Source organism: Leopardus geoffroyi, chromosome A3, assembly GCF_018350155.1.
Source record: "Leopardus geoffroyi isolate Oge1 chromosome A3, O.geoffroyi_Oge1_pat1.0, whole genome shotgun sequence".
Classification (NCBI taxonomy): domain Eukaryota; kingdom Metazoa; phylum Chordata; class Mammalia; order Carnivora; family Felidae; genus Leopardus; species Leopardus geoffroyi.
The window spans coordinates 18,870,258-18,896,716 of record NC_059336.1 but is presented as its reverse complement, the minus strand read 5'-3'; the positions used below and the strand labels follow the sequence as shown (position 1 = coordinate 18,896,716).

The window sequence follows — 26,459 nt, the reverse complement described above, 5'->3', positions numbered from 1 at the left end:
CCAGGTCGTTGCTCTTCCACTGCCCTCAGGCAAAACCCCCTGATCTTCTGAGGTGCCTGCAGGCTGGTCATTAACACCTCTTCTCTTGCTAGTACTTCATTCACTGAAGACTTCACAGCCTTCCTTCTCTCCACCCTAATATCCTGACATCCTTGTGATTGGTTTTCTGACTACGGGAATGACCCAAACAACTCTCCAGCCTCTTGGTTAATTGACCTCCTTGACTTCATTCATTTTCACTGGGTTCACTTCAGGAGCTTGTCATGTCCAGTAATTAACTGCTCCAGCTCTGAAATCTTCCACTCACATGTCCCCTACCTAACCACGTCTTCTTATGACTCCATCACTCCAATATATGCAGTCCTTGCCTTCATCGACGCCTCTGCTCCTTTTCTCCCCCTCATCCAGCCTAAAAACCCTTATCTGGCATGTTAATCACTCCCTGGACAATACCCGCAGATCCTCTGTTCCACTGTCTTCCTGCCACCAAACCCCAACCTTGGCTGAATCCGACCATATGCTCCTAAATCCAGGAAGCTGAACACGACTGATACCCCAATCCATCCATAGTCTCGTCTCCTACCTCAACAGAGTCCTGCATCCTGTCAGGAAATCATGGACGTTGCCCCAAGTTCACCTTCCTGGCCTCAATTATATGTCAAATCTCTTTGTTTTCACTCTGACCTCTTCCCACTTAGTCTTAGCAAACATCCTCACCCTCTACTTCATAAAGTTGATGAAAGTCACCAAACGAGCACTTGATCATAAGCCATCCCATCAGAAAATTCAACTGTGCCTAGATATTTCATTGTGAGGGCTGCCCAGCCCACCATACCTGTACCAGGCCTACTGTTTGCTTGGCTGTTTGAAGTAAGATATTCACTACTGAAGTAAACAGTAATGGTGAGTACCTTTCTAATGAAAGAGTAAAAACTAACTAGACACTCAAAATGACCAGCCTCTCAAAAGATCTCTCTACCCTAAGAATCTTTCTTAAGATGGAGAGGAGATTAAAAAGAAGAAAACCGTCTTACCTCAAGCATTTTACAAATTTGAATCGAAACAATGTTTCCATACATCAGCAGAATGATTATAAATCACAAGCCAAATAGTTAATTCCCTGATCATTTTTATAAGTTCAAAACCTGAGTCAATGAAACTGTTGAAACAATGAATACTGTTAGGTATTGTCTTTCACTCGTACCCAAACTCTAATTTGTTGATGGGGCTAAAGGTCTTTTCCTGAGGTTTCTTTTCCCTCCTTATAATATTAATAGCCACAGTCATTGTTCTTGTGTACTTATGCCACTCACAATGACCCTATGAGATAGGAACTACTGTTTTTTGGGGTGCCTGGGTGGCTCAGTCAGTTGAGCATCCGACTCTCAGTTTTGGCTCAGGTCATGAACTCACGGTTTGTGAGTCAAGCACCACGTCGGGCTCTGCACTGGCAGTGCGGAGCCTGTTTGAGATTCTCTCTCCCTCTCTGCCCCTACTATGCTTGTGTGCATGTGCTCTCTCTCTCAAAATAAATAAATAAACTTGAAAAAAATTTTTTGAAAAAAAGAAGGAAAGATATAAATGAGACACCTGGGATTCTGGCGAAGTACTAAGCAGGAAATGCACATATACTAAGAGGGTACAACGCAGGTATGGGGGAAGAAGCTACCGTGGAACGGGGTGACCAGGAAAGGCCCCTCTGAGGAGGAACATTTTAGCTGAGAGCAAATGTCTGAGAGGGATTTTTCCATGAGGAGAGCAGGGGGAGGGGTGCCAGGCAGAGAGAAGGGCCTGTACAGAAGAGGAGAACTGGCACATTTGCGGAACTGACAGTTCCAACCTGACAGAAGAATGGATGAGCAAGGGTCAGAGGCTAGAGAGAGAGACAGAGGCCGAGCACCTCTGATTAAGAAGTGTGGGTTTGGGTCTAAGTGCTGTGGGAAGCCACTGCAGTGGGGTGATGCAATCTGGATTGCTTTTTAGCAGCATCACTCTGGCTGCAATGGGTACGTGGGTTAGAAGAAGGCAAGGCTGGAAGCTGGGAGACCAGGTATAGGCTGGGACAGTCATCCAGCTGAAAGGACGGCAGCTGGATTATGAGGATGGAGAAGGGAGGATCTGAGGTATTCTGGCATCTAGGACAACAGTCTGTGCTGATGAGTTGGATGTGGGATGAGGAATCAGGAAGAATCAAAGACAACTTTCATGTGTTTGGCCTGACCAACGAGAGGACAATTAAGGACACTGAGATAGGGAAGGCAGGGGCCAGGGAAAGCTGGCAGAGAGTGAAGGCAGGAGTCAGGAATGAGGAACATAAATCTGGAAGTCTGAGAGGGAGATATTTTGGACATATGAAGATTGGGATTCCAGTGGGGCAGCAAGTAGAGATAGCAGGAAGGTGGTGGGTAAAAATGCAAGACTCGAACCAGAGAAAGGTCCAGGAGGGAGATGCAACTGAGGAAGGCATCAGCATTTAAAGGGTATTAAAGTCCTGGGAATAGATGAAATCATTTAGGGAGAGAATATGATGACAGAAGGGAGGCAGCCAAGTGACAAAAGAGAAGAAATAATAAGAAATCAGGTTGGTAATCTAAAATGGAACATGGTCATGTAGCCCATGCAAAAACACACAGAACTCCCCCCCCCAACTATGTGCTCAATAAATGTCTATGGAATAAAAATAAATTCTTAACACATTGTCTTTAGGCCTTTAAAAGAAAATTTTCATTTAGAATTTTCCCCCTAAGTTCTTGCATATTTGAGGCATAAGAAAAAAACATCTTTGAAGGTCTCTGTTTGGATTGTGTTCAAAGGAAGCCTTTTCCTTATGAGAAAAAATGATTTTTTTTCAAAAACTCATTAAAATTAAAAGTACCCTGGGGCACCTGGGTAGCTTGGTCGGTTAAGCGTCTGGCTCTCGGTTTCGGCTTGGGTCATGATCTTGAGGTTTGTTGAGTATGAGCCCCACATCAGGCTCTGTGCTGACAGTGCAGAGCCTGCTTGGGATTCTCTCTTGCCCCCTCTCTCTCTTAAAATAAATAAACTTTTAAAAAAGTACTCTAACTTGGGGGCACCTGGGTGGCTCAGTCGGTCAAGCGCCCGACTTTGGCCTAGGTCATGATCTTGCCGTTTCCAAGTTCATGCCCCATGTCGGGCTCTGTGCTGACAGCTCAGAGCCTGGAATCTGCCTCAGATTCTGTGTCTCCCTCTCTCTCTGCCCCTCCCCAGCTCATACTCTGTCTCTTTCTCTCAAAAAATAAATAAATATTTTTTTAAAGTACTCTAACTTGAAATCCAAACCTTTAAAAAGCTTGCACCCACATTATATTCTTTCTGTAAAAATTCTACCCCACGATACAATTTGTCCCATCCCTATAAGGAAAATGCAATTATATGTTTTACTACAGATATCAATTCATCCTGAAAGATGAAACTGGTACTTTCAAAACAGTTCAAGAGTCACACAAAAGATGTAAAATGCTCAAGAGATCAAGGATTTATTTTAAAATGTTAAAAAAAAAAAGTAAGTGTACCTGTGAGGCCATCCAAAACCTGATAAGCAAGGAGCTGAAAAGGATAGAGTTGCCAGGAAAATAAGTAAATATACCAGCTACTCCTCAAATGAAAACACATTAAAGCTGTAATTATATCTCTGGGTATCTGTTGACACAAAAAACTCACTATGCTCTTGAGGCTTATACTATCACTAAGAACTACCAAATTGAAATCACAGCTGTAAACATAACAGGGATACTTTATACTTTTCAAAGATTTCCAAAGTGACACAAGGGATAATGCATAAAAAAGCCAGTAACATCTGCCAAAAATGTTTCTTCCCTCAATGGTTCAAGTTAAATCAAGACTATAATTCTTTCTAAGATTATAAGCCTCACTTGGAAAATTCTTCTTCTCAGATATGTAAAGGAGAGGACTTATCCTGACTTCTAAGGGATTGGTCCCCCAATTCATGATAGACCTATCTAAAAACTAGGAGGCTACAGGAAGGTTACAGGAATGGATGTATAATGAACATTCATTTACTCATTCATTGAACAAATATAAAGCACCTATAATGTGTCAGGTGCTGTTCTGAGCCCTGAGGATTCATCAGTGAAAAAAATCTCACACTCTTGGGTTAATGGAGGGAAAGAGACATAAACCAACATTTTAATATGCACTTACTAAGTGGTAGTAAATGCTATGAAGAAAAGCAAGGTGGGTCAAGGAGGACAGGAAAGTGGGGTGTATTTTACACAGAGGGGTCAGGGAAAGCCTGATAAGGTTACATCTGAGCAGAGACCTGAGGCAAGAACCATGATATCCAGAGAACAGAGTTCTAGGCAGAGGGAACAGCAAATGCAAAGGCACTGAGGCTAGTATATGCTTGAAGTTTTTAAGTTGTTTGGCAAAACTGGAAGTGAAGACAGGGAGGTAGTCTACTCAGCCACAGCAAGGACTTCAGGTTTTACTTTAAGATGAAAAGTTTTTTGGCATGCTCTAAGCAGAGGCTCCAATTTACTTTTTAAAACTATCACAAAGGGAAGACAGGTTCTTACCCATACAAAAGTATTATGAGTAATAAATAGATTAAATATACCTATAGAGGAGACAATACCTCCAGCTGCAAAGTTGCAAATCAGATTAAGTAAAGAATTATATATAATCACACCATTGAAACCCTATGTCAACCATCCTCTCATGCCTTCATGTAGGAGGCGTACATACATAACCTACGTGTAAGACTGTACATAATCTGTAAGCAGGAAAAAAGCGTGGGGCGCCTGGGTGGCGCAGTCGGTTAAGCGTCCGACTTCAGCCAGGTCACGATCTCGCGCTCCGTGAGTTCGAGCCCCGCGTCAGGCTCTGGGCTGATGGCTCGGAGCCTGGGGCCTGTTTCCGATTCTGTGTCTCCCTCTCTCTCTGCCCCTCCCCCGTTCATGCTCTGTCTCTCTCTGTCCCAAAAATAAATAATAATAATAAAATTAAAAAAAAAAAGTTTAAAAAAAAAAAAAAAAAAAGCGTGAGTGTGGGGAAAGGGGCAGAAGGAGGGAGAAAGAGAGAATCTCAAGCAGGCTCTGAGGAGCCCGACATGGGGCTTGATCCCACCACCCTGGGGATCATGACCCTAAGCTGAAATCAAGAGTCGGAAGCTCAACCGAGCCACCCAGGTGCCCCTACTTTTGTAATTTTTAATGTTATCTTAAAACACACACACACACACTCCTATGGTGAGAGGACCCTAGTCTCACCTACCCTGAAAGCTTACTTAAATATGGAAACAAAACAAAACATGGGGAACATTTTCTCCAAAAGTTACCCCACTCCCCATGCAATGTTTACCTGTTACCGAAGCACTGTGCAAATCAAACGCTGTTCAATGTATCAAGGTCACAAAACCAACTTGGTTAATATGTTTATCATTACATGTGAGCTCGGTCCTCTACAGCAACTTTGATACCATCTTTCCAAGGCAGCAAGAGAAGGGCCCTTTCATTAATTTCCTAGGAGTCTTTGATACTACTGTGCTGCTTCTGGATTTTTCCACTGTATGTCTCTTAGAAACAAATTAAGCCCGAATAAGTTGTTCCAGCTAATGAAGTGCGCTTTTGGCTCTTTCCCCGTGGTTGAGAACTATCCGGCAAAATACCAATTGTTTTAGGACGCATTTTCTCTTCGTTTTGAAATACTGCAATGCTAAGTTTACTACAAATAAAGCACATCAACATCACAACGTACAAGAGCATGTATAAATGGAAACTACTGTAATCCTTTTTAAAACTGAAGCTGTGTGGAGTCTCATGAATAAATACTACGTGTTCACATGACACGGATGAAAACAGAAAGGAGTGTGCCCCCCCCCTCCTCCACCTAACCTCCCCTCCCCATCACATAACAGTTTCTCACAGGGCGCGAGCCCAAGGCAATCACTGCTCAGAAATGCCAACCGCGCAACTCAAAGTGACTCAAGCTCTCAAACACTTCCCACCCAAGCTCCACATCCCACCCACTCCTCAGTCACTTCCGACAGGCTTCTCTGAATGGAAATCCCAAACTGGGATTACCAAGCCCCAAACTCCGCTCACACGCCGCTCTGGGCATCCGGGGAGCCGGGGCCCAAACGAGGGTCCCGGGGTTCAGGGCTCTACTGTACCCCAAGCGGCGGGAGTCCCGGCTCAGCTGCCTCCTTGGCGGAGCGGAGGCTCTTTACACCAGGGGCAGGGGCCGCGCGAGTCGCGAGAGTCGGAGCGACCGGCTTGGGGCCGCCCGGCATCTCCTCCCCGCGCAGGTCAGGCCGCCCCCCGAGTGTCCATGCCGGCTCCCGGGCGCCCACGCGGTCCCGCACCCGCGCGCTCGGACACGCACCCTCGCCGGGACAGGCGGGCGTCTGCGGGAGCCCCCCTCCCCTCCGCACCCCCTGTTGCTCGCGTCGCGGCTGCGGCCCGCGGGGGCTACTACAGAGCCCCAGGACGCCCGGGCTGGGTGGGGGGTGCTGACAGATGGGGCGAAGGCGGGGCTTCGGGGGGAAGGGGCGGAGCCTGCGCGCATGGGGGTGCTGGCTGCTGACAGAAAGACCCGGGGCAGCGGGCGGGAGGGGCTGGCGGCCGCCGCGGGCAGGGCCGGGGGTCAGGCGTGGCGGGAGGGAGCTCGCGCAGACGCGGGGGAGCTGACAGGCAGAGAGACACACAGACACGGAGACTGACAGTCGCGGGGGCACACGGGGCCGGCGGGCCGCGGCGGGAGCTCACCTGGCAGCGGCGGCGGTGGCGGCGGCGCCCGCGGCCGGGCCGCTTTCCCCGCGCTCCGGACCTCCCTCCCGGCGGGCGGGCGGGCGGCCGGCGCAGGCCCCGCGGAGGCGGCGGCGACGACGCCGGAGCCTCGGACTGCTGGGCGGCGGGGACGCAGCTGCACCAACCGACTCCGGGCCGCTCGGCTCGGCTCGGCCGCGCTCGGAGGTGCTCGGCTCGGCTCGGCCCCGCTCGGCTCGGCTGGGGGCGGGGCCCGAGGCCCCCCGCCCAGGTCGCCTCTTGCGCCCGGGGGGCGGGGCTTTAGTGCGGGCGCGAGCCCCCTGACGTCGCGGGGAGCGGACCTTGCCCCGGACGCATGCGCAGGCGTCGTCCCGCTTTTCCCCGCGTGGAGACTGAAAGGGGCGGAGAAGGAGGGCACAGGGGAGCGGATGCTGCGACCCTAGAGGTTCCCGGCTTTTGTACTCTATATCCTGGTCTTTCTAGAGGACCACCTAAGGAAGGTCACACTAGGCTACCCTTTCGAAAGGATGTAGGACTGGGATCCTGGTGTTTTCCAGCAAGCATCGCCTGGGAGTTGGTTTTTCTTTCATCCCATCAATGCTCCGCTGCAATTTTTAATCTCTTCTATTTCTAAACAACAACTTCTGATGGCTTTTTAACATTAAATCTTCAGGTACTTGAGAACTTGCAAGCATCAGTCCCCTCAGGTACAAGAATGTTGTCCTTTGTTTACAGCTTCTACTGTGGAACCTGTAACACCTAGGATGGGGTTGGACCCTTTTCTGATTTTTTATCACACAGCCCAGGTACCTGTTTTGTTATGGAGCCCAAGGCTGTGGCAGATATGCTCAGAAAGTGATCCCCACCTTTAGAATCTAGCAAGAGCTCTGCAGTCTGACCACACCTAGGTTGGAATCCCGGCCCTGCATTATATTGGCAGATTAATGATTGGCTGAGTGACTTTGGACATGGCATTTCATCTTTAATCCATGAAAGAGCATTGAAAATATTAGTAATTAAGCCAGTAGAAATGATGGGAAGATTTAAATGACAGCACACGTGGGGCTTTCCGCACAGTGCCTGGTGTTCAATAAATAAAGCTGACTTTAACTTCAGGTTGTGTTTTAACCTTCAGATTCTGAAAAACAGCATATCTATACATAAATATTGAGCAGTATGTCAAGCTTGACATATTCAAAGCCGGACTCTGGAACTTGCCCCTCAATTTGCTCCTTTCAGTCTCCCCCACCACAGGAAAGGTGAATTCCATCCTTCTGCTGGCTGTGGCCAAACCTTGAAGTCATCCTTGACTCCTCTTTTCCTGTCATCACATCCCACCTGTAATCCAGGAGCAAATACCTTTGAAATACCCCTATTTGAGCCCTCCTCTTCTTTTACCTAAAATATTGCAATAACCTCCTATCTGCTCTCCTCAATTCCACTCTGCTCTCAGCTTCTTCTCAAGCAGCCAGAGAGATTCTATTAAAAACTAAGTCAAAACATATTTCTCCCCTTCTCTAAAGCCTCCAATGTCTTTCCATCCCACTCAGGGGCAAAGATCAAAATCTTTTCACCAAGGACCTCCAAGAACCTAAGTGTGAGCCCCCCTCTGCCCCACCTAACACCCCTCCCCTTCTCTAACTGCATCTCCTTGCACTCTGCCCCCTCACTCCATTCCAACCACACTCGCCTCCTTCCTGCTTCTGGAACATGAAGCCTCACTCCTACCTCAAAACCTTTGCACATAGTGTTTCTTACCTCCCAGATACCAGAAAGGCATGTACCCTTACTACAAATTTCAAAATTTTCAAAAGTCATCTCCTCAGAAAGTTATCTACATCACTCTACTGAAATATCAAGTCCCACCCCCCTCATCATTCTCTTCTCCCCTAACCCTGCTTTACTTTTCCTTATAGCCCTTATGACCTGAATATCATCTGTAATGTTCTGAGGGCAAGGACTCGTGTTGCTCATCTGCAGTATCTGGAACATGGCCTGGGATGGTTGGGTAGACACTATATATTTCTTGAATAAGAGTAGATACGGGATATGTTGCTCTAATTTAACTTCATTTACTCAACAAACTTTTCTGAGCATCTATTCCAGTCCAGGCACTGTGGAATGTGGAGGCAAACAAGGCATTCTCCCAACCACTGAGGAACTCAGAATTTCAAATGAGACAGACGTATAAAGAAGTATTTCTGGAGGAAAATATGTAACTCTGGATATATGTGCCACCTGCTTTGGGAAGCAGAGAGAAGGACATAATTAATACAATATAGGAGAGTGTAGAAAGTCTCCCCACAGGAGGTGACACTGGAGCTGGGTCTGAAGACTTGATAAGGAGAGGACTCCAGGCAGAGGAAACAGCATGCACTCAATACCAGTGTTGGGAAGTGGGTCGAAAATAGTATTTACCCAAGGAGACAAGTTATATTCCTTTAAAAAAAAAAAAAAAAAAAAAAAAAAACCTTAAGCAGATTCCAGGTGATCCCTATAATAATGTCACCTGAACTCACTCACATTCTGATGAGCTTTCTCAAGCAGAAAAGAAACTGCCAGAAGCATAATGGATGAAATAGAATTGCCACCTGACCTCTACTTTACTGGAATGGGCTACACCTACAACCTTTTTGTGTCGGGGTCCAGAGGCAAACAATATGTATCAGTTAGGAGTTTGCTGCAAGTACCAGTAACCCCTCAGCCAGTTTTAAAAAAAAAATAAAGGGGAATTTACCTTATGGCTTTTTAGTGGTCAAAGGGATGAGTTCCTCAGGCCAACAAGAACCCAGATGGACTGCTGGATGGATTGGAAACAGAGCAGGTTTTGCCAGTAAGATTCTCCCCCACAAACTTGTTTTTCTGTGCTTCCAGGTAACACAATGGGAAATATGTCTACCAGGTACACATAGACTAGAAATTCCTAGTCATTCCAATGCCAAAATCTCAGAGAAGAGCTCTGACTCAACTTGAGTCAGGTGTCCCCCTCCCCCAGAACAATACAGGTCATATAGTTCACCAGGAACCTGCCTCTGAATCAAGGAATGGAAAGAGGCTGTAAGTGACCCAACTTCAGTCAGGTGCCCCCATTCCCAAGGACAATTATGGCCACTTTACAGTTCATGGAAGTTCATCAGGAATCCACCTCTGTGGATCAAGGCCATGAAAAAGGGAGTTGTTTTGAGTTGAGACATCTTAATAGAAGTGCCTCGCAGAACCATTGATTCCACTTAAAGGCAAAACACCTGGAAGATATTTGATAGTCACACAGAAAATGAGTATTGAGTTCCTGATTTCTGCAGAGTAGGGAGGCCTCTTTTTATGTAGCAATCAAAACAGGAAATTATTCTTTTCCCAACAAAAAGTGGGCAGAAACTGGGGTGGTCTCTGTAAGCCCTCTCTTGTGGGTATTCTGATGGCCTCTTGTGGTAGTTGACATTAATGCTAGCCACCAAACATTTCTGGTTTGTTTCCCAGGCACATGATGGGGTTGTACTTCCTTACAGCTTGGAGTCAGGAGTGTCCATGCCACTTGCTTTGGTCAATAATGTGTAAGCGGATATACTCCTGGGTCCAAACTTTAAGAGCTGGTAGGCAATTTTGTATACTCTCTTTCCCTCAGAAACAACAATAGACAGTGCTTGAGATGGTGATAGCTCCGTCAGTCTGGGTCCTGAAGGGAGAAAACATTAAATAATGCCCCCCAGTGCACTCACAGTGCACATGTAGTATGAGCAAGAAAGATACCTACTGTTATAAAACGATTGGGGCTTGTTCATCACCACAGCAAAACCTAACCTTTCCTGACAGATGCACCTTCTAACATCCAGTGTATCCCACTCCCCATTGCACAACATTGAGGCTATTCGGCTGGGATAGGCCCCATTTTCCACATGTGAGTATGGACTCTGGCTGTACTAAGTCAATTGGAGTAATCCCATCTACTTTGTATTGATTGCTTCAAGAGTAGAGCTATTACCCAGGACTACAGCTATCAGTATCTAATATTTGCCCCTTCACAATAACTGAATAAAGTCATCATTGCTTCCCTGGATGTCAGTGAGGAACCATGTGTGGCTGGTAACTATTTTGTGACCATAAAGAGAGCCAGCCTAAAGATGAAGCCAACACATGGAACAGGGAAAAGCAGAAAGAACAAAAAAGAAACAGTTGGGAGTGCTGATCAAGGCTTGCCTGAACCAATAAAGTCATGTAAGTCAATAAATTCCCTGTATTGTTGACGGTAATTTGAGTTGGGTTTTCTATTATCTGAAACCAAAAGCATCCCAACTATGGCTATTCTACCATATCCACTGCATAGCTCTGAAGAGTAGCCAGTGCTATAGAATCTCAAGGGGCAAAATGTCTGAATTTTGAACAATCACAGGAAGAGAAGCTGAAAATTCTGTGATTTATATGCCAGCTCCTTTTCTAGAATAAGGTATCACAACACAGGCAAAGCACAGAAAAGGAACAGTAACCAGCTGAGAACCAAGGATTCGAAGAAGAACCCTACAGTATCAGGATAGTGACAGAGCCCCTAGCTTGATCAGAAGTACGTAGTTCATTTCATAGAGAAGGTTCTATCACTCTCTATGAAACTTTCTGTTGCATTTATGAAGTCTGGAGTGAAAGAATCCAGGAGGAAGTTTAATGCAGTATGGAAGTAAGATTAAATTTGAAACTCCTGGGTTTGAATCCTGTCTCCCCCACTTACTTGCTGTGTGAACTTGAGTAACTTAGCCCCCTAATGTAGTTAAGAGAATTGAATGAGATACTCCACGTGTTACTATTAACATGGTGTATGATGCATTATAAAGATTTAAAGGTTAAAAAGGATGTCCCATCAGCTTTTTTTTTTTTTTAATGTTTATTTACTTTTGAGAAAGAGAGAGAGACAGAGCTCGAGCAGGGGAGGGGCAGAGAGAGAGACACACACAGAATCTGAAGCAGACGCCAGGCTCTGAGCTGACAACATAGAGCCTGACGTGGGGCTCAAATTCACAGACCACGAGATCACGACCTGAGCCAAAGTTGGACGCTCAACCAACTGAACCACCCAGGCTCCCCTGTCCCATCAGTTTTTTTAAGAAAGTTTCTGAATCCAGTTGTGCCAACTTATTGCCTGTCAGCTCTAAAGCACACTTCTTTGCCTTGCCGCGTGATACTGAAGCTGAATTCTGTAAACATTCCCCTTTTGCCAGGCTTTGTCAGTAGAGAGGACTGGAAAAATGCAAAAAAATGGAAGCATACGGGGCTTCCTGATTCAGAGGCTTCCTGTTTCCAGTCTGCTCTTCCTGCTCCTACAGTGCATGGTTGCCAGGGGTCTATGGGAGACCCGGTGATGCTCACCCTCCAGTGAGCTTTTCTGCCACCTGGATGGCCAGCTTCTGACCTATTGCCTGTGGACTTCCAGCAAAGTTCTCCACTGTGCAATGGGCTGAATTCCTGCTCTCTCCAACAAGGCCCAAATCTCACCCCGGGGCTGGGGAAGAGGTGCTTGCAAGTTTGTTCTCTCCTTGGCCACTCTGTCTCAGACCTAGAGATAATAGCTGCTGTCTATAGCTACTGTGCCTGTATTCTTTGGAGCTCTCTTTTGACCTTTTTAGTCACCAACAACCTTTCACTGGTTAATAATTCTTCATATTAAATGTTTCTTGTTCAAATTACTGGTGTGGTTTCTGTCTCCTGAGTGGGCCCTATCTTATACACAGTGGCCCTGACTGCCATTAGATAAGTTTCTGGGATTAAAAAGGGACTGGTTTGTGGGGGCAGGTGAAGGGAGTACAATTGTGTGTGTAACAGTATTTATCAAGTCATGACTTCATCCTCAAGAGAACACTATAAGAAAAATACAATGGTGAGGCCTGATGTCAGAGATGGTCTTCAGCTGGCCCTTGCAACTGGGGTTTGGCTGATCCAACCCAGCTCAGGTCCTGAGCCAAACATGATGGGCGGGATCCTGAGCCCTATCACAGGGTAGAGCCTAGAGTTACATCTTGATTACGAATACACAGTTTCTATTGGACCAGAGATGAGCTTAAATGTCCATAAAACCATCCCAGCTCAAGGCATTGTCTGTCCCCACCTACCACTCTCCTTCCCCCAAAAATAGGTATCGTGCGCCTACTGTGTACCTACTTAGGTTTTGATAATGCAGCCCCAAATAAAAGCAGAGACCTTCGTGTAGCGTACAGTCTAGTAAATAAGGCGTACATTGGTCAAATAATTAAAAACATAAATCTTACAAGGTGCATGGTACCATGAGATCCACGAATAGGTGGCTTTGTCTCAAAGATGTTTGGGGAAATAGTTGCTGTGAGATCTAAAGGGAAAAATAGGGGTTAAATGTATTAGTCTGCTCAGGCTGCCATAACAAAATATTACAGACCAGGTAGCTTAAATAACAGAAATTTATTTTCTCATAGTTCTTGACGTTGAAGGTCCAAGATCAAAGTCCCAGCCAATTTGGTTTTTGGTGAGAATTATCTTCCTGGCTTGGAGATGGCTGCTTTCTTGCTATGTCCTCATATGAACTTTTCTTATTATTTGTGCACAGGGAGAGAAGGGGAGTAAGCTCTCTGGTGTCTCTTCTTACAAGGACACTAATCCTACTGGATCAGGGCCCTACACTTATGACCTCATTTAACCTTAATTACTGCCTTACTCCAAATATAACCACACTGGGGAGTTAGGGCTTCAACATAAGAATTTGGGGGGGTAGGGGCGCCTGGGTGGCGCAGTCGGTTGAGCGTCCGACTTCAGCCAGGTCACGATCTCGCGGTCCGTGAGTTCGAGCCCCACGTCGGGCTCTGGGCTGATGGCTCAGAGCCTGGAGCCTGTTTCCAATTCTGTGTCTCCCTCTCTCTCTGCCCCTCCCCCGTTCATGCTCTGTCTCTATCTGTCCCAAAAATAAATAAACGTTGAAAAAAAAATTTTTTAAATAAAAAATAAAAAAAAAAAAGAATTTGGGGGGGAATACATGCATTTAATCCATAATACTTGGCAAATAGCGGAAAGAAGAGTACTTCCTATAGAGGGAACAGCACACGCATAGGCCCTTTGGTGGTCAAGGATACATGGTGGTTTAAACAAAGAGGAAGAAGAAAATTGTACAATGAGGCAGATAATTGGAGAAGATAAAGCTAGAGAGGTAGACAGTGGCCAGATCATGCATAGCCTTGAAAGTCATGGTAATAATTTGAGTCATATCCTAGGAGCAAGAAGGCTTTACTGAAGTGATCTGAATAGGGGCAACATGCTGGGTGGACACTAGAAGGCAGGGTTTAGAATGGACACAGAGAGAACAATAATGAAGTTGTCCAGCGTATTGAGGCTCAGCCAAGACTGTACAAGTGGTCATTGGCTAGCCTGGAGGAGACGCTGGCCAGAAAGATTGCCCAGGGCCAAGGAAGACAACCAGTTTCTAGCCCAGGTGAACTATGACTTGCAACTTCTCTGCAGTCTTGGCTTCTCTCCTGCTATATATACTCCACCTGGTAGACCCCATGCCTTATATCACCTCAGTCAGGACAGACCATCTCTCTGAATAGCTCTGTTTCCCTAGACCAGTCTAGTCCAGCTTGCCTTCCTCCTTTTCCCATACTGGACCACAGAACGAAGATTCATCATGCCGCCCCCTGACCAAGTAGATTGACCAGCAACTGCCCATCCCTTCTCCAGACTCTTCAGTGTGACATTCAAGCCCTGAGCAAACAAAACTCTTCACACTTTAATGTAGGATCTTGAAGAGCTTTAATTTAAGAGAAGATGCGAACTGGAAGTGATCCATTCCTTGCACAGATGTACCCTGGTTTCAAGTCATCTGAGTGGACTAGATAATGTCAAGCTCAATACAGAGTGAAAGGATCCTAAACTGTTAGCACTCCTACGGGCTAGAAAAAAAATCTCTTTGGGAGAAGTTTACATCATCCTAACCTTAAAATAGTTTCTACTAACAATTTTTTTCATGCACTACAATGCTAATGCACAAATACAGCCAGACATATAAGAAGACAAGACACCATAAGAGAAAACAAGTAAAGCAACAAAGAAACAGACTCATGATGACCCCATATACAGGAAATTGTCAGGCAGGGACTAAAAAACAGCCAAAGGCACTATATTCATGGAGATAAAAGCCAAGCTTAGACAAGGAAAAATCATGAGATATCACTTCACAACCATTAGGATGGTTATTATCCAAAAGAGAAAAGAAAAAGAAAAAACCAGATGTTGTAGTTGATGCAGAGAAATTGGAACACTTTTGTGCTATTCATGGGAACGTACAAGAGTGCAGCTGCCCTGGAAAACAATATGATGGTTCCTCAAAAAAGTTAAACATAGAATTACCATATTATCCAGAAATTCTACTTCTAGGTAACATATCAGAAAGAACTGAAGGCAGGAACTCAAACAGACATTTCTATACCCTTGTTCAGAGCAACAGCATTCACAATAGCCCAAAGGTGGAAGCAACCGAAATCTCCATCAATGAAGATGAATGGAAAAACAAAATGTGGTCTCTATACACAATAGAATATTATTCAGCCTTTAAAAAGGAGAAAATTCTGACATATGCTGCAACCTAGATGAACCTTGAGGACATGATGCTGAGCAAAACAAGCCAGTCACAAAAGGACAAATACTGTATGATTCTATTTATATCAGGTGTCTATAATAGTTAAATTCATAGGGACATAAAGCAGAATGGTGATTGCCACAGATTGGGAGGAGGAAAGGATGGAAAGTTGTTGTTTAATAACATTTAAAAATGTTTCAGTGTTGCAAGGTGAAAAGAATTCTGGAAATTGGTTGCACAAAAATGTGAATGTAATTAAGACTAGTAAACTACACACTTAAAAATAGTTATCATGGTGTTATGTTGTGTTTCTTTTGCCACAATGTTAAAAAATCTAACGAAGAGGGTAAAATCAGGTAATAAAAAATACTTGGCTGAAACAAAAGAAGGAAGAAAAAGAGGAAAACAGGAACAAAAACCAGGTAGAATAAAAAGAAGACAACAAGATTATAGATGTAAATGGTTTGGAACCGTATCTGTAATTATGTCAAATATAAGTGGACTAAGTATTCTAACAAATAGAAAAATATTGTCAGGGCAAATTTTTAGAAATTTTTTTAATGTTTATTTTTTTTTTTTTTCCGAGAGAGACAGAATGCAAGTGGGTTCGGGCAGACAGAGAGGGAGGCACAGAATCTGAAGCAGGCTCCAGGTTCCGAGCTGTCAGCACAGAGCCCGACGCGGGGCTCGAACTCACGAGCTGTGAGATCATGACCTGAGCTGAAATTGGACGCTCAACAGACTGAGCCACCCAGGTGCCCCAATAGGGCAAATTTAAACAAAATATAAGATTCAACTATATGATGTTTATGACATACTTTAGTATGAGGACATATAGGTTAAAAGATAATGAAAATATTCTTGCTAAAATTTTAAATAAGAAGTAATACCTATTTTAAACAAATTCCCTTAGAAAATAGAGGGAACACTTACCAACTTATTTTATAAGGTCAGCATAATCATACTACCAAAACCTGGCAAGAACATGACAAGAGAAAATATCACTATCTCTCATGACATCAATACAAAAATCCAAAACAAAATGTTAGCAAATCAAATACAGCAGCAAATTAAAAGGATAATAAGTCATAACAAAGTAGAGGTTATCTCAGGAATGCAAACTGGTTTAATATTTAAAAATCAACCAACCACATTAACAGAATAAAAAGGAAAAATAATTTAGCTATCTGAATAGATGCTAAAAAAAAGCATTTGACAAATTCAACACTTATTCACAATAAAAACTCTTAGCAACCTAAAGATGGAAGATAGTTTCCTCATTCTGATACAGGAGATACAGGGGGGATCAACTAGAGCTAACACCATTCTTAATGGTAAAATAGTGAGCATTTTCCTCTCTAAGCTCAGGAACTGACAAGAATATCAGTTATCACCACTTCTAATCAACATTTTATGGGCTGTCCTAGCCAGGGCAATAAGACAAGAAAAAGAAAAAAAAATCAAAAAGCTAAGAAAGAAAGAAATAAAGCCGTCTTCAAAAATGACATAATGGTGGGGGCCCCTGAGTGGCTCAGTTGGTTGAACATCTGACTTCAGCTTGGGTCATGATCTCCCCGTTCATGGGTTCGAGCCCCGTGTCGAGCTCAGCTCAACCTGGAACCTGGTTCGGATTCTGTGTCTCCCTTTCTCTCTATCCCTCCCCAGCTTGCTCTCTGTCTCTCAAAAATGAATAAACATTTAAAAAAAATTTTAATAATAAATTAAAAAATGACATGATTGTGCAGGTAGAAAATCCTAAGGAATCTCAAATAAATTATTGTCTTAGTCTGGCTGCTGTAACAAAGTATTATAAACTGGGTAGCTTATAAACAATAGGACTTATTTCCCCTGTTTTGGAGTCTGGAAGTCTGAGGTCAGGGTGGCACCATGGTCAGGTTCATGGTCATCAGGTTCTGATGAAGGTCCTTCTCCAGGTGCATAATCAGTATGCCAAAGTCAACTTCTGTCTTCCAGCGAATGTCAGAAAATAGTGTTAAATAGTCAAAACAGTTTTGAAATGCAAAAAAATACCAAGTACCTACAAATGGATCTAACAAAAGACATGTACGACCTCTATGGAGGAAACCATGAACATTTTAATAGATATTAGAGAATAAATGAATAATGGAGAGAGATACCATGTTAATAGATTGGAAGGCTCAATATTGCAAAGCTGTCATTCTCTTCAATTGGTCTATAGATTCAAAGCAATCCCAGTTGATTTTCATATGGCACTTGACATGGTCATTCTAATTTATATTAACTTACATTAAACTTTATAGTTTATATGAAACTGCAGAAGGCCAACAATGGCTAAGGTACACTTGAAGAAGTACAAGGTAGAGGGGATTTAGTCTATCAGCTAACAAAACTTATCATAAAGCTCTAATAATTAAGACAGTATGGTATTGTTATAAGAGTTGACAAAAACCAATGGACAGGAGACCCCCCCCCCAACCATATTAATGTTAGAGATAGCATTGCAGAACAGTGTGGGGAAATGATCTTTTGAATAGTGTTAAGTCGATTGAATGTCCACATGGGAAAAATGACATTGGAACCCCATTGCACACCATCCTCAAAAGCCAATTTCTACACATTATGGACTAAAATATGAAAGGTAAGCCAGTAAAGCTTTAGAAGATAACATACAATATCTTTATGACATCAAAGGAGGAAAAGTTTTCTTAAGACAGTAAAAGCACTAACCACAAGTGAAAGACCGATAAATTGGACTTCTTTATAGTTAAGACCTTTCGTGCATCAAGAAACATCATTAGCCACAGAAGAGAAAGATTTGCAATGCACATAGGTGGCAAAGGATTTATAACCAGAATATATAAAAACTACTATAAATGATGAAAATATAGAGCAATGGAAAAATGGGGAAGAGCAGGGTCTGCACACAAAAAAATCCACATGGCCAATAAGCATGAAAGGTGTGCAGCCTCATTAGTAATCAGGGAAATGAACCAGAGAGAAGAGGTACTACAGACTCACCAGATGGCTAAAGTACAAAGTCTGATAGTACCAGTTGCTGGGAAGAACCATTGGTAAATGTACAAGGGGAACTCTCATATATTGCTGGAGGGCATGTACTTGTATAATCACTTTGGGAAACAGTTTGGCATTATTTTTTTAAGTTAAGCATAGGAATACCTATAACCCAGCAATTCTGCTCCAGAGTATATACCTAGGAGAAATACATGCCCAGGTGGAACAGGCGGACATGTAGAAGAATGTTCACAGCAGCATTCTTTACAATAGCCCCAGGCTGGAAACAACCCGTATGTCAATCAGTAGAAGGGACAGATAAATTGTGGTATATTCACTTGATGGAATGCTTTATACTGCACAAAACATGAATGAACTACAGCTGCACACAGCAACATGGAACTCTTATTAAAAAAAAGTGGAGTAAAAGAAGCCAGACACAAAACAACAAGGACTGCTTTTGTATAAAGCCCATAACCAGACAAAACTCAACATGCCCCTGCCCCCACAATCTTCCACCCCTCCCTGTACCTACGAATACATTAAGAAGGGTAATAAAAGATGGATTTGCGGGGTGCCTGGCTGGCTCAGGAGTGTGCGACTCTTGATCTCGGGGTCATGAGTTCGAGCCCCACATTGGGTGTAGAGATTACTTAAAAAAAAAAAAAAAGATGGATTTGCAAACAAGTTGGGGAATCACTCTTTTGTCCCAGCCACAACTGCCCCTCTGCTGGATTGTCTCCAGTCGGAAGGGATGAGAAGAGAAAACGGTCCTGGGGGTGAGCTGAAGGAAATTGTTGACACAGCTGTCTGACGTGGGGATGGAGAACAAGAGTCAGGCACCCCTCATGTTGGAGTTCCTTATGACAACCTCAGTGACATTTTAATAAAGTCACTCAAAGTTAGGGGGCCATACTGACACATTGCTAGTGTGTTAACCTTCACTGGAGACCACGAGGTGGGACAAGCGGCACGGGCAGTTTCTGAAAGGCAAGGTACACCAGCCAAATAAGGCCAAGCAGTTTTCACAAGATTCCCAACAGCGAACATAATTTTGTTTTGTGCATGTTCTTCCAGATGTCTTCAGGATATCTAAACATTTTTTTTATTATTATAACTACGGGATTATATTACAGACTGTTGAACTTTTAAAAATACTTAACAACAGGTGCTAGACATCTGTCTGTTTGAATACATGTAGACCTACTTCTTACTTGGGGGTGATGGATATACCCATTATCTTGATTGTGGTGGTGGTTTCATGGGTAGTGAAACATGTTGAAACTCAAATCCTTAAGTGTGTGTGACTGTACATCAGTCATACCTCAGTAAAACCGGAGAACTGTTGTGCCTTCTCGCTCTTCGGCCGCTTTCCCCACCTGACGCTATAAGCCCCATCCATTTTGCTGTGTGTACATCTATGCCATCTCTTCGCAATGCTGTGCAGAATCTCCCGGCAGGTATCCGTGGTTTACTAGCTCCTTCCTTCGGCACTTCCCTTGCCTCCCGTTCACCTATGCCATGAACGTTGCTCTTCTAAATATCCTCCTCCTGGTGTTCTCATGTATCTGAGAAAATTTTCAAAATACATTTCAAGGTGTTAAATTGCTAACCTCTGTGCTCTATGTGTACTTAATGTTACCGAGAACTATGTGCTTATTTTCCAGGAGGGCTAAGCAAGTTTCCCTTCCTGCCAGCTGGCCATGGAGAGTTCCCAGTCTTCGCTTGGGTTTCTGACTCTTCATGCTGCATGGATGTTGGTTCCTCATCCCTCCCCTCTCCCTCGTGTAGTATTGACTTCATGGTTACTGACAAATCTTTAGGTTCTTTTGGTTTATATACCACTTCAAGAGCCTCTTTTTTATTATTATTTTTGAGAGAGAGGGAGAGAGTGGGTAAGAGGGGCAGAGGGGGAGAGGGAGCAGAGGAGAGAGTGAGGGAGAAAAGAGGAGGGGGGGAGAGAGGGAGAGAGGAAGAGAGAGAGAGAGAGAGGGAGAGAATCTTAAGAGGTTCTACGCAGTGCGAAGCCCCACATGGGGCTCGATCACATGACCCTGGAATCATGACCTGAGCTGAAATCAAGAGTCGGGCACTCAACTGACTGAGCCACCCAGGTGTCTTTTCATGGTTGCTGACAAGTAATTCGTCAGACCATGGCACACGGCTGTGGCCATTCCCTAATCCTTAGGAGATGGAATTTATTTCCATCTTTACTTGGTTTATAATCATGTTTTGGGGGAGGGGTGCATGTTAGAAACGGGAGCCGTATAGCCTGTCTTTCTGGGCATTCCCTGGCCGCCTTGAAAGGTCCCATCTACATGAAGGAACTGGGCCTTGGTGCTGGGGCCAGTGTTTTAAGCTGCAAGGAATGTGGTGACTCAGCTGGTCGCTCAGGGACACCTCTGTGAACAAGGCCGAGGGAAGGAAGTCATTACACAGGCAGCTGGGCTGTAAAAAACAAAAATACTCCACACACCAAACTCTACAAAGCAGTGTGGCTGCGTGTCCCATGACTCAACGGGACTGTTTCTGCCACGTGGCGCCCAGCTCAGGATATGTGGCACACAGCCTTCACCCACTGCCGGCCGCTTCTCTGAGCTGCTTAGAAAGCTGAGTGGGTGGGGACCCCGAGAAAACCTGTGACTGTCTTCTTTCTCCTCCCTCTTCACTCTGGCCATTGCTTCCCCAACCATCTCCTTCCTCCTTCCTCTCTAATCCTCTTGCTGTTACACAGAACAAAAACAGGAATTTAGTATTTCACGCCTGCTGGAGACGCGGCGGGGGACACAGTGAGGTCAAAACACCCGCACCCTAGGAAGGCCCTCCGGAGTCAGGCAGATGACTGCCTGACAATTCATATCACCTAGACAGGGGCTGGAGTACCGGAGAGAGGGGCCAGAAGGAGGTGGGCCAGCAGCAGGGGATGGAGACTTTGAGTCATGGGCAAGATCATCAAAGATGTGGACGCTCACCTCTCCTGGAGACCTACTATGTGCCAGACGCCACTCTTGGGATATATCAGTGAAGACAGGTCTTGTCCTCACAGGGGCTTACATTCTCGTGGAGGGGGAGACAAATGCCAAATATCATAAATAAGTAAAACATATTAGCATGTGAGACGGTGGTTCATGTTCCTGGGAAAGATTAGAACCAGGAAAGGTTGGTTGGGAGTGGTCAGGGTAGAAAGGTGACATCTGAATCTGACTAATCTTGGCGTGGGTGAGGAAGTGAGCCATGAAGGTGTCTGGGGAAAGCACTGTAGGGACCTCCAGGGCAAAGGGGGAAGTGTCTCTGGTGTGCTCATGGATCGGGATCCACGAGGAGATGAATATGGCCGCTGCAGAATGGGTGAAGGGGGCAGAGTGGGACAGGAGGGCAGCAGTGGGCGGTGGGGAGGGCTCTCCAAGCAGGACAGAGTTTGGTTTTAACGGCATCCCGCAGTCAGATGGCTTTGACCTCTGGGAGTATGGCGCAAATGGAGTACAAAATGAAACTACAAATCTTGCCAAAGATGTAGAATTTATGAAGCCGATGAGAATGGTGTTGGCAAACTGTGGGAATCACACAAAGCATTAGCAGATGAGGGCCTGTTTGGGTCAGGTCAGAAAAGGACAGTGACAGGGAGGAGTTTCCAAAGAATGATTTAAGTAAGAGGTAAGTCTTTGGGAAAACCAAAGGAGCCCCAAAGTATTTTTGGATGGTTGTACTTTTTAGACAATACAATGCTCCACGAAGGAGGTCATACCATGCAATCTACACCCTGCTCCCAAATCATTCATTCTGTAGTCATACTAAAAATTAGGATATGGTGGCATATATAAACCAAAATGTTTACTTAGAAGATAGAAGATAGAAGATTTTGTTCAGTATACCTTTAAGTTTATGTTAATAACTGGTTTCTTGGGTGGCTCAGTCGGTTGAGCATTGGACTTCGGCTCAGGTCATGGTCTTGTGGTTCTTGGGTTTGAGCCCCTCAGTGGGCTCTACGCTGGCAGTGTGGATCCTGCTTGGGATTCTCTCTGCCCCTACCCCGCACACACGTGCTCTCTCTCTCTCTCTCTCTCTCAAAATAGTAGACCTTGAAAAAAAATACCTTGTTTCCTTTTCTTCCTATATAACAATGGTTCCCACTTAGCCACATCGTAGTAAAGATTAAAAAAGAGCACTCACTCACTAACACATGAACTAATCCTTATTGTAGATCTTCTTCCACGTGGCAGGCACCGAGAGAGACTCTGGGGGTAAAGTGATGAGCAAATGTGTCCTCATGAAAACATAGCATTCATCAAATGGTATATACAAAGTGTCACCTAAAAGGATGAAAAAGCACTTTAAAAAGGAAAGAAAAGGCACATAATGCTATGAGAGCCTATGTAAAGGGGTTACCCTAGCCGGAAGGTGCATCAGTTAGTTACTGCTCTGTAATAAATCACTACCGACCTAGGGATTCTCAACAACAGAGATTTATTATCTCAGTTTCTGTGAGTCAGGAGTCTGGGCATGGCTTAGCTGGGTCTTCTACTCGGGGACTCCTACGGCTGTGCTCAAGGTGATGGTGGGACTACATTCTCACTTGGGGGCTCAAGCTCCCTCAGATTGCTGGCAGGATTCATTTCCTGGTGGCTGCAGGACTGAGAACGCTGACTTCTTGCTGGCCGTCAGCAGGACCTAGGGACCACCCATAGCTCCTTGCCACTCAGGCTTCCTCAACATGGCTGTTCCCTTCCTCAAGTCAGCAAGGAGAGTGTCAGAACTAGTCTGCTAGCAAGACTCTATGTTACATAATCATGGGAGTGACACCCCATCACCTTTGCCATATTCTAAAAGCAAGTCACAGGTCCTACCCCCACTCAAGAGGAAAGGATTACACGAAGGCATGAACACCACGAGGTGGGGAGACAGGGGGTCACCTTAGAGTCTGTCTGCCATTGAGGGTTTCCCAGAGTAAGTGACAATGGATCTGGGATCTAAAAACTGACTTGGCATGAACTGTATAGATAGGGGGCAGGGGGAGAACAATGTGGGCAGACAGTGCAATAACATTCACAAAGGATCTAGTACAATGATCAACAATATTATCTCTCTCCTGCTCAACAACCATCCATGGCTCCTCAGTGCCCATGGCTTTGCCCAACACTGAAGGCCAGACAGGTCATCTCCTGGGCACTTACTTTCTCTCTCCAGCATCTGTGCCTTTACTCACTACTTCCACCCACTTAGACTGCCCTTGCCCTACTATATACACTCCATCTATACATAATTCAGGGCCCAGAAGAAATTGATCTTCCCTAAACAATATTTTTGAATACCTATTTAAGTGGAGGGCACCACGCAAGACCCTTCTTGAATTGCAAAGCCTAGTGAAACATGGTCCCGGATGTCAGCAGGTCGGGGCAGAAGGTATACCCAAATAAAAAGAGGAGGAACGGAAGTCCCTTGCCGAAGGTCAAGCCCATGGGGCAGCTGGTAAGTCCTGCAGAGATTTTGGACACACAGAAAGCGCCACTTCCTACAGTGGTTAATGGTCTTCCAGTAATCCTCCCCGGGCTAGAAATCGCAAACGGATCCTAAGGTTCAGCCAAACTGACGTTTTTCCGGGAAGGACAGCTGGAATCGGGAACTGCCCAGCCTCAGCCCACACTGCCAGGCAACCTGGCCAGGCTGGGTCAGTCCTCCGCTGGCAACAGAGGCTTCGTTGGCAGGAAGAGGAGATAGCTACGGAAGTGTCCTGCGCTCCAGCCCAGGAATCCCTGACCACATCCAGGGCCTGTCCTTGAAAAGCTGAGAGAAGAGGCCCCAGTAGCCCCACGGCCGTTGCCACATCAGCAGGAAAAGACAACATGGGAGGCAAAAGCGACTTAGGCCAGTAGCCCAGAGCCTGGCTGCCTCCAGCCGGAGGTGGAGGGCGGAGCCGGAGGCAGGGGGCGGAGCTGGAAGCAGGGGCGGGGTCGGCGGATGGGTGGGGCCGGCAGAGGGGAGCGGTGACCCGCCCTGCTTTCCCAGTCCCGCCTCTCAGTCCCGGAAGGAGCTGGTCTTAGACTCTGCCGGTCCTGGAACTGAGCACCTGCCCACTGCTGCCATTGGGGGGTCGAGTCTCCGCAACCGCCTGGGGAGTGGCGGGGGCAGACCTAGGGGCGGAGGAAGGCCTGGAACCCCCTGCATCCCAGTCCCCACCCCCATCTTCCCTAGTGCCATCTCAACACCCATTAAAGCTTTTTCCTTTGCTCTGGGGGCAGAGGACCCTCCCCCACCCCCCCAATCTGATACTTCCCCCGGCCCCCCACCCCCCCGCTCTCCTCACCTTCATCTTCAAGACTGAACTACCCCCAGGTAGCTCTGTAGGGCCTTTGTACTAACCAGTCTCTACACCCAAAACATCATTCGCACCCTTCTTCGTCTAACTAATTTCAACTTATTGTTCAAGCTTTTCAAAGCCCTCCTTGACCTGTCCCATCTTGCTATGGGTTTCAGGGCTTGGTCCGCCTAAGCCTGGTCATCTTAAATCGCAACTGCCACTGCCGGACTACCTGTCTATTCTTTCTCTTCTACCCCCCCCCCCCCCCCCCAAGACTGTGGGGTCGCTGCAGCATCTCTAGTGCCTGGCCTAGGTATGGTGCTCAGTGAGGTCATAAACATCCTGCCTGGGAGTCCTCTGCGATCCCCTAGACCTCTGCCTGGTGACAAACTCCTGTAGTCACTTCACCTGTTAGAGCAGTAAGTCTCAAACTAGAGTGTGAATCAGAAACACTGAAGGGGGGGAGGGGTGTCTTATTAAAATACAGGTGACTGGGCCCCACCCCCAGAGATTTTGATTCCTAAGTGTGGAGCAGAGGCTGAGAGTTTGCATTTCTAAACATCTCTCAGGGGCTGCTGCTGCTGACACAGGAACCAGGTTTAAGAATCACTGTTAGGGCTGGGGTGCCCGGGTGGCTCAGTTGGTTAAGCTGCCTTAACCAACTCTTGATTTCCGCTCAGGTCACGATTTTACGGTTCATGAGGTTGAGCCCCACGTGGGACTGAGCCTACTTGGGATTTCTCTCTCTCTCTCTCTCTGCCCATCCCCTGCACGTGTGCACGTGCTCTTTCTCTCTCTTTCAAAATAAATAAACATTAAAAAACAAAAAAGAATCACTGTTAGGGCATCAGTTTCTTCATCAGTAAAATAGGATAACTACTGTCCATATGCCGTATGAGGTTTTATGAGAACGAAATGAGATTATGCAGATGAAGAACTAAGCATGGGGCCTGTACCCAGGAGGTAGTCACTAAGTGTTTGCAATTGCTACTGGGAGTGGGAAGGACACATGCCATCAGGGGAAACATGAGCAGAAGAGGTGGGTAAGGGTCCAAGCAGGGCAGCTGGGCTGGCAGAAGAGCAAGGCCCAGCACAGCAGCCAGGGAGTCAAGGTTGTGCTATGGAAGCAGGGAAGCAGCTGGGAACCATGCACAGTTCTGGAGCAGGGCAGTGACAGGTGGAAGCTGAATGTGGCAACATTGAGCAGGAGGGGCAGCAGCAAATTCCCTGTGCTGGCTTTTCCTTGGCTGTTTGGCCAGGCATAGAGCTGCTAGATTTAGCAAATAAAAATGAAGGCTATCCAGTTAAATTTGAAGTTCAGATAAATAATGATTTTTTTTTTTTTTTTTTTACTATAAGTATGTCCCAAATTGCATGGGACATACTTACACTAAAAAAAACTTTTGTTATTTATCTGAGCTTCAAATTTAACTGGGTGTTCTTTATTCTTATTTGCTAAATCAAATAATCCTAGCGAGACATCAACTCCCTAGCCCCCAAGCCCCAGGCCTCCATGCTGGAGGGAGCCAGCCACAGGTTCCTTTACCTCCCTCCCCATTTTCAATGAGGCCACCAGGCCACCAGGAGTGATTGAGGAGCTGTTCCAGGCTCAGTCTGGCTGCCATAACAAGTGGTCACAGCCACAGGCCTAGGTGAACAGGTCCTCCCACTTCACGCAGGGTTCACCCAGCAAAAAAGTCGTGAGGCACAGTAAATAATCATTGGGTCTATAATTTATTGAAGCACCTAAAGTTACCAAGTTCCATAAAGAGGAAGGTGCCACGTGCACTTGTGGGTTACTTAAAAGTCAAACAGTTGCCACTGGCATAGGCCTGCCTGGTGA

The 26,459-nt window shown here is 45.6% G+C and overlaps 1 protein-coding gene across 8 annotated transcripts in view; it reads right to left on the bottom strand.

Annotated features, from left to right (window-relative positions):
* Positions 1–26,459, bottom strand: part of ZHX3 (zinc fingers and homeoboxes 3) — a 131,174-nt gene that overhangs the window by 102,897 nt on the left and 1,818 nt on the right. For 2 of the 8 annotated variants that reach the window (XM_045444595.1, XM_045444597.1), the window contains exon 1: positions 6,747–6,987. The exons of 1 other annotated variant lie outside the window; for it this stretch is intronic. The gene's annotated coding sequence lies outside the window, so the exon portion shown is untranslated. Of the gene's footprint in view, positions 1–5,340; positions 5,472–6,363; positions 6,470–6,746; positions 6,988–19,645; positions 19,890–22,491; positions 22,627–24,622; positions 24,871–26,459 lie in introns of those variants that run through there. 5 more of the 8 variants (XM_045444600.1, XM_045444594.1, XM_045444601.1 and 2 more) reach the window with 5 other exon arrangements.